The sequence below is a fragment of the Trichogramma pretiosum genome, unplaced genomic scaffold, assembly GCF_000599845.2.
Source record: "Trichogramma pretiosum strain Unisexual culture from Peru unplaced genomic scaffold, Tpre_2.0 scaffold42, whole genome shotgun sequence".
In the NCBI taxonomy this organism is placed as follows: domain Eukaryota; kingdom Metazoa; phylum Arthropoda; class Insecta; order Hymenoptera; family Trichogrammatidae; genus Trichogramma; species Trichogramma pretiosum.
The window spans coordinates 67544-85373 of record NW_019641653.1 but is presented as its reverse complement, the minus strand read 5'-3'; the positions used below and the strand labels follow the sequence as shown (position 1 = coordinate 85373).

The 17830-nt window shown below is 38.9% G+C and overlaps 1 protein-coding gene across 3 annotated transcripts in view; it reads left to right on the top strand.

The window, feature by feature from the left end:
- Nucleotides 1-17830, top strand: part of LOC106651945 (sodium/calcium exchanger 3) — a 96394-nt gene that overhangs the window by 37622 nt on the left and 40942 nt on the right. The window lies entirely within an intron of this gene.

The following is a 17830-nucleotide window of genomic DNA, read 5'->3' as shown; positions in this document are numbered from 1 at the left end:
ACAAGCTGCGGCGCGGTAGCAACAATGAGGGCCTTTGAGAATCGCTCGGAGGAAGGCTTTATGCTGCTGCAGCTGCAGCTTTAATTCGACTCGCATGAAACTTGCGCCAGAGTCAACATCTATATACACCCCTGTGATGCCGTGCGCAGAGAGTGCTGCTGCTGCTTCATCTCAACTTGGGAAAGCTCAATGCTAACGACTCGAGACAAAGTTCAATACACGCCGTGAACGAGAAATACGAGAAGTTGAGTTGCGCGCGGGGGCCTTTCTCGGCGCGTTTGTGTGTGTGCGAAATACGTTGCTTATGCCTTACCGATGCGAAAGAGAGGGTTACACGATATATACATATAGGCGCTGCTTAGAGTTTGAGGTTGACTGTGCGATAGTTGCATGATACCGAAACTAATCGCCTCGACAAGTTCGCGCGCGAGCAAAAATTACAAGCAGTGCCGCGCCAACTTCTCTGGACGCTTAATTAATTAGAACGGGAAGCTTTCGAAGTTTATATCCCTTGTGCTTCTGGGCTCTTTGCTCTCGTTAGCCACCGGATTTATCGAAATCACAAATCTGCTGCGAAATTCTATGTACGTACATTTAGTTCGTTTGCACCGATCGCAATTCGACGCACATAATTGGGAGCAATCCTATTGTTGCTTTGCGCGATTTATGCACGGACGTAAAAAGGCAAAGGGTACTGTTTATAACTCGTGCAGCTTTTATGTTTCTTCATGCACATGCAGTCACGTTTTTGTAAAATAATGGCACGCTAGAGATCGTGCGTTATGATATGCTTTTACAATTTCAAACAATTTTTTTTCCTCATTGATATTAAATTGCGAGAGATTAAAGCTTCCTCGCTTTTCTCACGGCTTGAGTGCCTCGTTAAAAAAAAATGTTTCATTCCTCTCTCGATGCGCTGCTGGAGCAGGCAAATTGGATAAAATAGCTTCGAGCTATGTTCGTTGTATAATGTGCAGCGCAAGCGCTACTGTGTGTTTTTTTGAAATAGACTATTGAACGTGAGAAATAATACATCAAGTGATTATTCCTAGTACTTGATTAAATACGAACTCGAGTCGTAGTGCGCGAAAAGGCAACTGCGGAGTTGTTGATGATATATGGAACTGTTTTGAGCGACGTTTCGGACGGGCAAGAAGGCATGGAGTCGTATGAAATAAACAACAGAAGCCGACACAAACAATTGCCAAATAACAAAAGTTTTGCACGAGGCAATAGACCACACACACACGCATGAACGAAGAAAAAACGATTTTTTTTTCCTTGGCAGGGCGCGCCCTCGCACGCACAGATCGCTCGCGATGCACAAGTTCAGGGCTCGACGCGACGACTCGTCGGACGTTCGGGGGGAAACTTACTGCTTTGGCCTGGTTCTGTCATTTTGCGAATCGACGATGCGCTTGGCTGATAAAGAACTACAACTGCCGGACGACGACGACGGGGCTTTGCTGCGTATACATATACACGCGCCACTGCAGTTTGTGCTCGTATGCACATTTGTCAGTTGCGCTCGGCGCATCAATATTCTGGCTGCGATTGCGGAACGGGCCCGTACATACATATACAGGGTGGGTGTATACACAAGCGGGAAACACGACGTTTTTACACGTGTGACTCGAAAATTCGCTGAGAAAGAAGAGAGAGTAAGAAATAGATATGTGTGTTCAAGCATTGTCGAGAATCTCAACAGCGCAATTGAAAAGTATTCTTTCATTTCTGCGATGGAATGTAGATTTAGTCTCATCAATTATGAAATCATCAGATAGTTAATGCATTGCTTCAAAAAGCAATGTTGATTGATGGAGGGTTGTTATAAATAATACTTGTTGAATATTAATATAAACTTATGTGCACGAAGAGTCAATTATAAATGTCGATTTATTAAAATATTAGCCAAATTATAAGGAATTCAACAACCTTGAAAAAGTTCAATGACGTCTCTACAAAGGACCAATATAAACGACAATATCAAAAGGACGACTGTTGACGGTGGAAAATCTTGTTTGTTTGCGTTAAGGAGAAAACTTTCTGAATTTCTGTACCCTCATGTCGTCATAATTTATGAGCGTGAGATCGTCAAACTTCAGTATTTATTAGCCTTTGACAAACATCTTAACTTAATAGTTGTTATCAAGCAATCAAGAGGCGTTCGAAATATCGAAAAGTTTATAATTATTTTCAACAAAAGTTAATCTGCTGACGCTTAAAGGTACAAACAGTAGTTAATAATTCTCGCGCTGAGCAATAAATTGGATGGTAAACTTGGAAAATAAAATGTCCATGTAAAGCAATGCTCGATGAACGTGATCGATAAGGGCTATATGTGACATTACTCGCGCGCAAAAGTAGGGGTACAATTTCAATTAACATTTGCAGCAAAGTCGCATCCAGCCTTGCGTAACAATTACGCGGCATTAAATGGCGTATTTTTATCGGCATACGAAACAAAGTCTAGGTCGTTGTAACTTCGCAGCTCAACCTGACAATGTTTTATCTCTCCCTTACGTTGATTGGAGTCTCTTTCGCGCTTGCTCGCTCTCTTGATTGATATTAAGGCCAACAGAATTTTCCGGGATTTTCTGATTCTTTTTTTTTCAGTGCCTGCAAATGAATACGGTCAAATGAATCAGAATTTTGTATACTGAATGTAAAATTTATTTACATTTATTCATGAGCATTTTCTAATGCATAAAAAGTATGTTATGAAAATATTTAATATATAAAAATTCAATGCACTTTAGGCAGATTTATTGATGAATTTTTTCACACCTATGAAGTACTTTCAATCAGAGAATTCGTTTGAAAATTACACGAGAAAAAGTGAAAATGAACGATTGAAAGTTGCAGCAAAATTAATAAAGCTCATATGGATAAAAATTGTTTACTTCAATTGTATTTTTAACAATAAACTCTTTGTTAAATAGTAACATTTTTAACGTTTAGTTGAGAAGAAAATGACTCCAAAAAAGTTAATACAAACCTTTTTATAATAATTATAAAAAAAATGAACAACATATCGAATCATTTCCGCAAATATAAAATGGAAGACTTGACATTTTGAGAACAAAAAATAACAGCCTTCATTGTGAAATCTTTTAAAATGCTAAAACTCGTGAAAATAATTCGTTGAAATCCAAACATCAATAACTAAGAAAGTATACATAATATGTAAAAAAGATGAGCATTAAAAGGAAGGAGGGAAAAAAAGAAACAACAATAGGGGTCAGAGCCAGCAGCAGGTTAGGCTAAAGCTGCAAGCCCCAAGACGACAGCTCATGTATAATATATGAATTCAAGTGTCTTTGCCCTCCCGCAAGCGAATAAGGTTAAAGAACTTTGCTGCAAAGTTAGACGAAAAGCCAAAGCCGCCTCTTCACAGTTTCTCGTGTTAATACTAAAATATCTTATTACCCCTGTTGAGGCGACGACGACAAAAGCGAATTCATTCAAGAATTTATTGATTTTTGATCAAACAATCGCTGGTGCTAAGTAATACTAATTTGTATTAATGGAATGCGTGAACACTATTCCCAAACATTATTCCAATGATATTGTGCATATTGAATAAGGACTGGTACTCAATATTTTTATAGAGTTAATTGCCTCTTGAGTCATGCTTTATTTTCTTTTCCACTATAATAGACTAAAAAATGAATGAACTTGAAAATTGAAAAATAATTCATTTGTCTTTGTGATTAGCCTCGAAGTTAACGTATATATAAAGAGGATGGTAAACAAAAGCCGTGTGACACTTTGTTTGGTTGGCTAGGTTATTACAACACTAGGAAAACTTTTCCTTGCAGCGTTACTCAGGCTTTAGCAGACAAGGAACGAGATGAAGGGCGATATTGTACGAAGGCTGCGTCTGTGCACACGTTGTAACGAGCAGAGCCGCGATGCGAGCCTCGGGGAATACATCATAATCATTGCTATTCCGGACAACCTGCGCGCACACACACACACACGGGCGCGCGCGTCGCGTATAGTTACCTGCATGCCTGCCGCGCGCAAGACATGACCTAGAATACATACGCGACACGCGAGGAGGAGAAAAATGTGCGTATACGCGATTTGCTTTGTCGTACGTGACTGTCTATCTAGCGTACGTGAAGCAGAGAGAAAACTGAAATAGCAGCTCTCTGCAATGCGGAGGAAAAAAGCTTCCACCCATCCAGAAGAGAAGACTAGAGAAAGAGAGAGAGAGAGAGAGAGAGAGAGAGAGAGGGAGGAGGCTTAACGAGCTACGAATTTCCTTCGCAAGTACTTTGCTCGGGTGGCTAAAGCTCTCGACGTTGTTTATGATGCCCGCTTAAACTTTATTTCTCTCTCCTGACTGTATTGTATACATGCTTCAAAGTATCGGGTTGAATCGAAACTCGAGGCTTTTACATACTCGTGCATAATATGAATTCTTCTGTTTCGCTTTACCACGGAGATCCGAGATAAAAGTACGAGCGATCGTAATTTGTTCCACGTTAAAAGTGTATCGAGTACCCTTGTAAAATTTTCCAGGATCTAGCTCTTACAGAGTTTATATAGCCTCAGTCAGTGATCCTCGCCGCGGTATCATGGCCGCTTCGAACGCAGTTGAACGAACTTTATGCTACTGCTGCTGCTTCTGCTACTACTGCTGCGGGTTCGAAGGGCGCCGCACACGCAAAGTCCGGACGTCTAGTTTGCTTTAGTTTCTCGCAATTATTGACATTGATATCTCGGGCGAGTCGTACGTACGTACTTTCCAATCGACCGACTATTACCAACGTTTGCCGAGTTCACTAATTTCGGTTCCGATTGATTTATTCTCTCCCTTGTGCATTTGATAATATAACGGCCATAAATTGTATCCGGCTAAAGTTCTATCGAGTCGGAAAATTTTTTTTTCGTAAGCGGATCTCAATCCTTTCATTCTCTCAATCAGTCGAATTCCATCGGTATGCAACTCGGTTGAGATCGATTGATAAGATGTTTCGAAAAAGAGTGCAGTACTAGTACAGTTTTAATTAAGGATAGTTAAATCACTCGGATCAACATTTACTGGAGATCGTGCCGGAGAACTGCGATGAGTTCATTCTACCTCTTTGAAAAATTTTGGTTTCAAAGTTCTGCAGGCACGTTTTTCCAAGCTTCTCGTATTTCTCTTCACTGATTTTCCTCTCGAGCATTTCAAGCAGTCCATTAGTGGTCTATATAAAAAAGAAAAATTAACTTCCTATTCATCTTTCCCGCGTATTTATTTGACCGATTCAACTCTTACTCAAGCCAGTGACTATTTCTTTTCCTTTTTTTTTTTCTATTACTTAAGGTTTCTCAAGTTTCTTTTTTTCGAATTTATTCATTGTTCTTGCGCTCTTTTTCCATTCAGAGTCAAATTGTACCTCAACGGATTGAAAAAATAATTTAAATTGTACCAGTCTAGAATTATTCTTGTGAGAAAGTCTCAAAAAATTGTTATATGCAAAGAATATTTTTTTTTAAATGTGGATCCACTTTATTTATCAATAAAAACAAATGTCAAAAATTAAAAAGTTCTCATTACATCCAACGAATACGAAAAAGTTGTCTACAGAAAAGCTATTCAAGTAGGTAAACGTGATACAATAAAAAGTTCAAAATAATCAAATGAATGTAAATAAAAAAAACGAATTCTATCCTCTCACCGTTGGCGAAAAATTTCTTTTTCGCTGCTCTTTCGTTCGAAGATAAGTACAGACGCAAGAAATTCGTTTTACAATGTATAGGGCTGAATCTCTGTGAAATTGAATAACCAAAAATGTTTTTTCTACTGGCATGAATAACTATTAGCTTACAATGTGAGTTCTATACAGTTTCGGTATTGAAATTCCGCATCGAACTTGATTAAATTTCGACTTTTATACTTCTCTAGTGGTAGTATAGTAGTAGAGTTCCTAGATCCTTTCAGAGTATTATTTTTCTGAAAATGTTATCAATTTTCACTGAAAAAGCTTTTTAGCTCTTTTTGCCTAAAACCGACCCTCTGATCTGTGGATTCTATTAGCAACAATTTAGGAAAAAGCCAATTCAGAAAAATTGTGGTAAACAGTCCAAAAAATTAAAAATAAAATTTGAGAACATGCATGTAATTAAAAAAACAATCAGTCTTTCATACCAGAAGAAAAAAATTTGTTGGATCTACAATTTTATACGGAATGAGTCATATACACTTTCCCAACTCGCTACCCCAGAGATTTTACACAGGTTACGAGTTTTTTTCGATAGAGAATCTCATAAAAACGGAAAAGCGAAAAAGAAAAGACGTTAAGAGCTCTAGGTTAAAAAGGTGTTGCATTTGAGTTTTTATTGATTCACGGACACATAAAATTTGTACGTCTGCGTTTTAGCATTTTTAAATTCTAATAAGTTAGAAAGTTGCAACAAGTTGAATCTTCGAGCGTTACATTCTCGTACAATAAAATATCGTATCTTGGTTTCACACGATTTTCCACCTTTGTTAAATAACTATTATTTACGATTCTTAATTGATTATTCGTCGTATTCTATGCTGTCTTTTTTGGCCTTATATCAAGCATCGTAAGATGCTAATGATTAGCTCGTGCTTCACCGAGACACCACGTATAGTTCGCTAAGATTCTTCAAGCTCGGCGAAGTAGTTCAAAGCTTTCCTTAATACAAACGACCGTAATTCTCGAGGAGCGCGCTGAAATCGCTCTATTAGCTGATAAAATTAAAGCTTTATCGTATGCATGTTCATTTTAACTTGAATTTATTATGGCTCTTTTTCGCCTCCACCGAAACTCGTATAACTATAATTTCCGAGTCGTCGAGATAAAACAAGAGATGATTTTGATGTAATTTAATGGTCTTAGGCTTCCGAACGAATATAGCGCGCTATGCACCGCTATCCAACGTATTCATCTGGAAATTCAACACGTACTACTGGGATTTATTCATCTTATGTTCATCTACCTATCTCGAAATGAATGTCTTCATTATTATTTTGTGAAGAAAGAAACTTAAAGAAAGGAAAAAAGAATCATGAGTTGCAAAAGAACAAAATAGAGAAACGAAAAAAGAAAAAAAAATTGTGCTTTTAATAGCTACTAGCAGCCACTTGAAAAGTGATTCTCATGTCTTGAAAGAGCATTAATATATGATGAGATTTATTTAAAAAGTCGTCGTCGTGCACAAAGATCTTGAATATTCACAAGCTCTGCGCAGGTATACGCGATATCCACATTTATGTTCTTCGGGGCTTCGAAAAAAAAGTAATAAAGTTCGAGTATATAGAGACGAAAGCAAAGAAGAATAGCTGCACGCGCATCGGAGAGAAACTACTCGAAAGCGAGTGAGCTTGGGAAAAAGTAATTTCGCATAAATCGTCCCAAAGTGGGCAAGTGTAGCTGCTGCTGCTGCTGGTAGCTACGCAGTAACTCGTGAAAAGTCTCGGTGTCCCTTTCCCGCTCGCTCACTACATATTCTCAGTATAGCGCGTGGCGATATACAGTAGCCTGGAGCTTAAATCCCCTCGAGGAAAATGTATAGGTATCTAAAACGTAGAGCGCGCGAGAGAGAGAGCTAGCTCGCCGCCTCGCATTGTATATATTCCAGCACACGCAAGTCGACCGCTAAATATCCCCGGGACGACCACCGATGCAACATGAAGTAGTGCCAGAGACTGCCTCTATGTATACCGCTGAAAATCCCTGGCGCGCGTCATGAGATCGCCGTTTGAATGCTGCACCGACGCACAAACAACTCGCCAAGCCTATTGTTACAGGCAGGACAAGAGATCTCGCTGAGAAAAATACGCGCGAATTGCCAAATGAGTAATGGCTGGCCGAGCGGTACTACGAGTAGCTCCCGAATTTATGTCTTGCAAATATGCAACCCAACTTTGCTGCTTCGAGGTCCGTGTCGAGTTCACGAGGGCCGCCAACCCCTACGTGCTTCATCATCGATCACCTGGTCTAATCTTCTCCTGTATCTCTTTTTATCTCTTCCGAGCACGGTCGCCGCTCGATCAACATCGTATTGCCATTAACCAGCTGCTACATTTACAGATCCGTCTTGGTACCAGAAGTACTTGTAATTGATTAACGTATCATCAATCGATTTTATAATCTAAATAATCAATAGATTTTTCGCAATTTTGAAATTCAGCTATAGAATCTGAAAAATTTAAATGTCCAAAAATTCTGTTTTCTCAGTTCTGCCACAACGTATTTAGTACACATTTTTCCGGAAATTTATTTTCATCCAAGTTAGCTCATGCGATTAAATGTAAGATTTAAAAATTGTTGAAATAAAGTAAGTATTATATTGTCTCAGTTACAGAACTAAAATTTGAGACGCAATTACAGTCGAGTACATAAAACTAGTGTCCGAATACCGTGTAGTCATGAAGAAGTAAAAAAAAGAGAAAAAAGCTCGGTCTGCGCTCATTCTTTCCCAGAGCTGCAGCTGCGCGAGAGAGACCAAGAGCTCAAATTCTCAAATGCGATTTCGCGTAATTTAACTTTGTTATGAGTTTTTTTTTGCTTCATTTCTGTCGAAAAATTACACTGCGCTCCTTCACACATGTGTTTTGAGAGTCGAAAATAATCATAAGCAGTTTTTTTCTGAATCCATATGAGCGCATATGATAGGTGCTATACGCAGACAATCTACACATTAAGCATTTTTTGACAACTTCTCGCGGTGATATATTCATGCACAGTTTCTCACGTTGCCAGCACGCGTTTGTAGCTCGCGAAAACGAACGTCTCGTCGAGCTCAAAAAATTTTTCATTAAAAAAAAAAAAAAAAAAAAAAATAAACGATAAAACGAAAAAAGGGACGTCGGAATGTATCAGCGAGCAGCTTTGCGCACACAAACGCTTGAAACAGTATGGTGCGCGAGCCTCGTGGTGAAAATGGTACGGAAATGTTGCAAAAAAAAAACACACGATCCCCGGGCTCGCGTTCCATAAATTTCGTTTGCCGCGTGTCAGCCCTACCGAAAAAAAACCGTAGGACGCCCATTTTCTCGGTTGCGCTGTCTCTCTCCACGTATAATACTTCTTTTCCAAAACGCTGAACACTTCTCTCGGAGCGCAGGAAAAAAAGTTTCTCCACGCTCTCGCTCTCAAAAACCGCTGAGCTAATCCCCGTCCGCCTGCGCAGTAGTATTCCGTGCAGGAGCAGTTAGCTCTAGCTAGCTAGCTATATTATGGTAGCGGCAGTAAAACGGCCAAAATACAAACTTGCAGAACTCGAGCGCGAGCGCTAAATGCGTGCGTACATAAATTGGCTGCCTGCGAGCGAAAAGCTCAAGGAATTTCGCGTTAAAAGTTCCGCAACGTTTAACGGCGGGAGGACATTTTGAGAAAACTTTTGCAACGAATCTATTCGAAGCTGCTACTACTGCGCTACACATGTGGCTCACCCAAAGAAAGACTTAACATTTTAGATAATTGCACGTACGAATTGTCGAGCGCGCGAACAGCATCCTCACATATATAATCCGAATCATTTTGCCGACGCAGCGCACGGTACACAGAGCTTTGTATGTGGAGTGCAACGGGCAGAAAGTATTTGGATAAGTTGGGGCGTGCGGGGCTAATTAGCTGAGGTCAGGTCGTTTGTTTTCAATTAACAAACCATGTCGTGGGTCCGTGCGCCGCGCTTTTGTATATTTGCTTTTCTTTTCCATTGATTGCTTATTCGATATTGTACTGCTGCGACCGGTGCCTCGGCTTGCACGAGTTTATTAGCATTCGCTCAATTTTAGATAGACGCACCTTATTGTATACTTTATTATTATATATTATCTCCTACCGCTTCGGCAATGTTTGAAATTTTAATAATTCTTCATATTTTCCTCTCGCTTCTCTCTCTTTCTCTCTCTTGATTAATTTTGATTGAATAATTTCCCGCATTCTCGAGTTAAAAGAGATTATGCTCTCGTCTCTACGGAAGTGTGCCTTTACTTTTTTAAATCATTTTACTTTCTTATCAACGCGAAATGTTATTTTATATAAAGTACACGAAGTTTGAAAGATTTTCTTATCTCGAATCTCGAAGCAAAAATTCTAGCGAAAAATGAATAGATCAATGAAGTCACAAAATATTTTAAAAAAACTCATATGATTTTTGTCAAAATATATCCATGGTGAACTTATCGATCCATTTTGAAAAACGATTTTCATGAAGAACGTGAGTTATCTATCTCTTCGTATATTTGATTAAGAACATTACTACTATGGTGTATGAAATGACATAAGAAAAAAACACCCAAAATTACAAAAGATCTTCTAGCTTTTGTCGAGCTTACCCTGCAGAGAAACATATTTATTGCGCAATTTACACCACATATTTTTGGCACGTTATGCTGAAACTAAAAGAAGTTCTCTAAAACTTAAGGCAACTTCTGAAAAATATTTTTCAAGTTCCGAAGCTTTTGAATTATATGAAGAAATTTGGAGCTTTTTGGTTTGTCAAATGGTACTTTTAGCGGAATCTTTCTAACCGTCAGTCTGAACTATATACACGTATACAATACATGCATTATGCATATATACCCCTTTTTCTCCAGGTAAATTATCATTATAGGACGTTAATCTTCGCAGGGCGAGTCGAGCACGTGCGCGCGCGACTGTCTTTAATTAAAGTGCGCATTTCAGCTCTGAGATAAAATTTATTCGTTAAAGCTATAGATATACCTATGAGGCAACGGTAATGTGACCTATTTAAAGGTTTAAAGGTCGAAATTGTGCACTAAAGGTAGCACCCATGCCCGCACACTACATGGCTCTTGTGCACCTGTGCTCGCCGAACCACGCTGTATTTGCAAATAAATGGAACGTGCCTCGAACGCGCGTGGCGCTCAGCACTGCTGCCGTCTACTGTTCGTTACTTTCTTTAAGAGCTGATGCGTTATAGAATGGGAGGAAGCGGGTAAACCTCGATGTTTTTCCTCTTTTATATATCTATTGAGATAACGAAATACTCGAAAATATTTCAACGGCAGCCGCTGCTGCACCGAGCTCTCGAGCTTTTATGTGTGTATAAAGCTTACTATGCTGCTGTCGATTGCCATCTCTTTCTGCCTGCGACATTATTTTTCGGAAACTGGAACACACAGAGCGATCGTTAATTGGGCAAAAGGACCGCTTCCTTGCTAGGGCACGGTCATTAAGCTTTCTCTGTCTCTCTCTTTCACGGTGCGCGCGATCCACTTCTCTCGCCAGCTGCCCTTTTTCCTCTTCTTCTCGCGCCATATATTTTACGCCATCGACTTTCCACTCTGATTTATACAATCGTCGAAGCGAATCTCATCAGCTGCCACCTACCTAATACCTTCTTTTCTCTATTCCTCTGGTTCTCTTTTGCTTTTCAAGTGCGCTTTCATCTCTCCAAGGTTTTCTTTCCTTCTCGATCCTCAGTACTTTTACTACTGCTGCTGCTTCTGCCGCTACTACTACGACTACTACTATTACGCCCTACACCAGTAGCAGTACAACTGCAGCGCGTGGTACCGAGACTAGACTCGTTCGTTCGCTCGCTCGCTCTTGGCAAAAGTTCAGAAAGCAATTTCAACTTTTCGCGTGACCGCCGAAAGTTTCTCTCTCTCTTTCTCTCTTTCGCGAGCTTGACTGAAAGGTTCCGAAGGCTAGGCGTGATCTCTCGGCGAGTTTCTTCCTCGATCGAGGAGAGCGCGAGAGTTCTCTCTTTTTGCTCGGACGCGCGCTTTGCTTTCTCTGTATTATTCAGCGACGAGAGAATGCTGATTCGATCGACTCGGCGTGTGATCGCGAGTTTTATTTCGTATTATATATACGTCGATGATCGCGATATTTGCGGATTCACGTCCCACGAATTTGTTGTATGCCGAAACCACAAATATCGCTGGGCTCCGCGTGAAGCACAGCCCGCGTTCAAGAATAGTAAATACTGTTATCTTTGGCCTGAGATGCTATAATTTACCTACGTCGGTGTACAGTTTTACTTTCATAGAGTGATATTTAACGAGCTTGGCTAAAGAAAATAAACTGCAGTGATCGATTGATTTGTTTGCGTAGCAGCGGTAGTTACTACTACTACATGACCGAATGTATCACATTGGAGCTGTACAACGAGAATACGCAATTGTGGGTGGGATTATGTTTCCTTTCCGACCATATGAATAGCTATTTATGAATATCCGATAATATTTTTTAAAAATAATTTATGAATCAATCGTTAGGAAAATAGAACATAATTTCCAAACAGATTGACTGCAAAAAGTCGAAAGATTGTCAAAGTTAATAATGAAATTCCACGGGTTCGAACATAAAAGACAGTTCGAGTGTAAGGCGCCTGCAGGGAGCTGCATAAAATATACGGCGTGAATTCAAAGGTTCTCAGGCACTCTGCGTCTTTTCGTGGCACTCCTCTTTTCGTCTTCTGCAATCGCGCAGGCAGTTACTGTATCGAGCCGTGTTGCCTGCCTACCTGGCTGACGCTCATCGTCGTTTTCCTCTTGCATCAAAATTTAATCACCAACTAATCTGCGTAGTTTAACACTGTGTGCGACTCTCTCCTTCTCTCTATCTCTCTCTCGGCTCTCTCTCTCTCTCTCTCTCTCCCTCTCTCGAGTAATCAGCTTGAAATCTACCAAGGTTCTGATGTTATCCTACGTATATGATATTTCCAGACCAGAGGCTGCAATGAATCTATGAAGCAGAGGATGGAGGAGAGCTGCTACAGAGACTCGACGTGAAATGCTCGACTAACTTTGACTGGCGTACACAGCATCAGCATTGACTTTAAAACCTACCTCTTGCAAGTACATAAGGCAGGATTCCGATCAATCTAGTACCCCTTGCAGCTGGAACTTTGTCATTTATAATGTTACGTATATAACATCTTAATATAATTATAAGGAACTTCGTCTCTGTTAATGCTCGTCCAATACGGGTAGCGCCATTTTTATATGAAAACTGTTGAACTTCTATACTCTCCGATAGCCGCTTCGAGTGATATTACTTTTTAATTAACTGCTTTTAGCGAGCAGTAAAGTATTTTTGTATACTAGCAAATTCAAATTAAAAAAATAAATTGTCGCAATAAACTATCCCAAAGAAGACAGCTTTGAGATTTTACTGCGGGATAATAGTTTCGGGTTACCTTGAGCTTTTACCACGCAGCCTTCCAGCCACGAATGTGGAACATGTCCTGTATGTGAGCGCTAATGAAACTGAATTTGTTCATAACATATGATATATGAGACTTAACGAGGAAGTGAAATGAAAAAATTTCTTTATTAAAACCTTTGCGAAGGACTTGATACAAGATTCAAGGTTTAACTTGAATTTATTTTTTATCTCATCTATAAATGATCTATAGGAAATACAAGAACAATTAAAACATTTTTTGAAATTAAAGTTGTTGATGAAAAAAGTGAGAGTTTTGTAAAATCATTCAAGGCGCTTGATACGAAAATCTCTTCATAGTTATTGCCTCCAACTATTTTCCTCATTCTCTCTTTCTCTCTCTTTCAATTTTGATTGCTTGTGCCAATCAAGCTAACAGCTTAACTCGAGATGGAAACAATATTTTCTCTCCCCGCTCAGAGACTGAGAGATTATCAGTATATCCAGCAACGACATCCAGGAACAGAATTAACCGAGAGACCTGATGCACAATATAAAACTCATAGCGAAACATCGCATCTAATGACTTTTCCTCTCGGCGGTTTCGAATTTGCTTAAAATGTAAGGAACGACATTCGTGCAATTTTTTCTCAATCGAGTATATTTTTTAACCCCTTGAGTTACAGTAGCAGTTGAGTACAATGTCAAAATCTGAGTCTCTCTGTGGTGGCGTGGGGTCTCAGCCGCTAGTATAAATTATACACCGTGTGCGTACAATCTGATTATGTTAATTAGAGCATGCCACCGAGATGAACTGATGTAGATTACATTGTAATTCCGGGGAAACTTACGAGCCGTACACGCATACATCTAACTTGTATGATTACGCTGAAATTATTTTTAAATGCATATATTATGTCATACGATAAGTTCGAGATAACATTTATAAGAGAAATAAGTTAGAGTATCTCTATTCTACATAATCGGTTTCTTGGATCTGATTTACATCGCTAATAAAAAATTAAACGTCGTAGAGAGGAAAGAAATATTTTGGCTCATTTGAGCACTCTAAAATTAAAATATAATAATGGATTGAGGGAAAAAATTAAATTTTCAAAATAAAGTTGAAATAAAATTGCAAAACAAGACGATCCAACTATATCACGTCTTTGAAAAAACTTTATTCCACGCAGATCATAAAAAATATCCTTTCCATGAGTACTTTATCCATCGTTAAATTTGACTACCCAGTCGAGTACGCACTTGCGCGCTAGGCTTACGATTGGCCCGGCGTGCATTACGTATGTGCGAGTGTTTCATTGAAATCTATAATCATGCGTTACAGTAGGGCAGAATAATTGGGGCTGGTAAGAGGCTTTCGCCCCGGGTAGCTGCGGGAAAATTGAATTTTGAATCATATACCGCGCAAGTGCATGCGGTACACACGCGTGCAGATGCCTGAGCTTATTGTCCTCCATTGGCTTTCGGGGGTGCCCTGCACATATTGTTCCCAATACAGTAAAAGGCAAGCAGGCATACATACGCATGTACACCGCGTGTACTCATTGGCATTTCTGCTTTATGCGCTCTATTTGATCCGTTAAATTTAGTTTGCATTACGGCCATTTGTGGCTTTTTACCTTGTGCGCGTTTCTTGTCGATATACTTTCACGGCTATTATACGCGAATGATTAGACAATTAATAAGAGCCTTCCGTAAATTTAACTACGTTCATTATTTCGTGTGATTAAACATTCATTATTGTGGCGGAAACTAAGCGACAAATATTTTTCACGTTAACCTAATTCGTCGAAAGAGTAAATCGATCGATTTGCATCGTCAAATACGTGCGCCTTGCCGCCGCAGGCACTTTTATGAATATGATGAATGTAGCATACCCGTGGCCATATAATCAAATCATTAACCTTAAGCTCGTGCAAAATACTAATAATTAATCACTTTTAAAATTTTCGGGTAACTTATTATTTATTGATGTAAATTAAAACAAAAACAATGAAACTGTGGATCCAAGTACTACGGATATACTTTTCGCATTCCAGTTTTAACCAGAAGTAACATCAGTAGTTGCAGTCTAGAGATTGTAGCATAAGCCACACTAAACCAAAAGTGCGGACGTTATCCTGTATGTTGAATGCATGCAAGCGATACTTTTGTTATTTTGACCACTGCTCCGTTGTATGCTAATGTCCAAACTCCGCGGTTGCCTCGCCGCACGAAAGCTCATGAGCTTTCATTTTCTTTTCAGAGAAGAAAATCTTTTATGTTAATGCGTTTTATTGCACTGCGTTGTCTTAAGTTTGATAATTCACTTTTCGTGGTTGACATTTAAATGGTAAATAATACCGCATAACTTTATTGCACAAAGTTAGAAAAATTGCGAAAAATATAAATCAAATAAGTGGGATTTCTGTTGTAATTATGAATGTAGCTGGAGTACAAAAAATATTTCAAATTCAACAACTCTATGTATTTTATTTACTCAGGGAACTGTTAAATTTTCAAATAACCTACTTTCTGCAGTATAATTTAATTACCAATTAAATCGCTACATATAATGACTTTAATTTAAAAAAATTCAGAAAATGCTTTTCTGCACATGTATGTAAACTCATATTCGAAAAGTTTTAATCCAAATTTTTTTACAAATTATTTTGAAAAAACTATTCGTTTAAATTTTCATCGGGCCAATGAGATTTGTGATGCCGCTGATGTTGAAAACACGCACGTTTCTAAATCCACATTCACCGCATCGAATCACCAAAAGATGAAATTTTTCAAGTCATTTATCAGAGATGAATCAATTTTTAGCTTTTTTCTCGGTTAACAGAAAACTCATGTAACCCATTGGCTCATCTAGGATCTTTTACGAAAAGTGCAAACTCATCGCTTTGCAGCTATATACTTTAAAATCGTTTTTCACACCCTTATCTACAAATAAATGAAAAATTGACTATTTTGAGTTAGCCTTCGCGGCACGTTTACAACATTTTTCATACTATCTCTCTCTCTCTTTCTCTTTTAATTCGATATGAATTAAGTTCATACGATAAAGTAAGCCGTTTACACCTGCGCTGATCTTGGTCATTGCAAGGGTAATTCCGAAAATAACATTAGCCATGTACGATGTCAGGCCTCATTACCGACCAACTGAGGCAACTAAGTTTACCTCTGCGATTTTTATAATCCAGTTTCTGCGATGTAATTCATCCTACGGTAGTCTCATGTTTACGTTACTACAGACTATAAATTTAACATTTCGAAAGCAAAGAAAAAAAATTTCAAAAAAATTATCGAACAATTCCAAAATCTTAAAAAATTGAAATACACTCAAAATCTTATTTCAAAATTTGATACAAACCAAGTACAAAATATCCGCTATTTGATTGATTGTATGAGAGATGATTTTATCGTTCAATGGATCCGGTTTTCTATGCCCCCTTGTTTTGTATAATTCATTTAATTTTGTTTGTAACGTTGTTAATGGCAATCTGTTAAATATATATTATGTCCTTGAAAAACTACAATAACGTGTCTCATAACTCTCACAATTGGTACTTGACTGGAGTCTTTCATACATATCTAAATACAAAAACCCAGTTGAGAGCCCTATCGAAAATCGATCGACAATAAACAACTAAAAAATTACCCGGGACTTTGTGTAAAACAAAGAACGGATCAGTGAAAACAAATGAGGGCAAATATTTTTTTCTGATTTTTTTTCAAGATCCTACTTTTTTTTAGAATCTGTTGTTATTTAAAACTACGGTAAATCTTTTGACAACACAAAAAAGGTCTCGAGTATTACGGATGCTGCTTCGTATAAAGCGACTCCCGTGCCGCACAATGTTCGCGCGTGATTACTATTTTAGTTTTTTTGAATTTGAATTTGTAGAAAAGAAATGAGAACAATTTTTCAGTCGCAGTTGAGAGTCGCTCGCGAAACTGCTAGTTAGCTGCTAGACAAAACATTCGATAAAGGCCAAAAGAATTCCAAACACGTTCTTGCTTGGTTTATTGCATTTGTGCGCCCCTTTGCGTTTTTTTTCTCGCGATCCGCTACCCGCGTGCTACTGGCTTGCGACAAAAATGCATATTTCCCATACTTTCGCAGTTTATCACTCGTGTATGATTTATTGGATCGAGATAAATGAGCGTAAAACGTATCGCATATTGCAAAGCAAATATAATTTTTTAAATATTGCCATGGCGCAATGTACGAACCTACGCGATTTAAATTCTGCGTGACTTCTGATGAAAATTATGTAGCACTTTGGCACAGCAGCGCCATCTTTTCGCATTGTTCACGCGGATCATGAAACGCTCTTTTGTTTGTTGGATTAAAGTACCGCGAGCCAATAAAGCGGATATAGGATCAAAAAAATACGCCAAACACATAGCCACGTACACGCGCAGGGGGTGGATATTGGGGTGTTAGTGAATCGAGATTATGCGGCGTGTGACTTTTTCGATGTAGCAGCCGGAGCTTTTCTTCAAATATTCAAATAGAATATATGCTCGGAACGTAGCCTCGAGAATTTAGACATGCCACTATGTGCTATGGGTGGCTACATGTACATGGATGTGCGTGCACGTGTGCAAGTGTTCCAAGCGGTGGGGGCATACACGTTCGCTCCGTGTAGAGCAGCCATAAGGGAATCATCGCCCCGGAAAGTGCTACGTGATATCCTTGGAAAACTCGA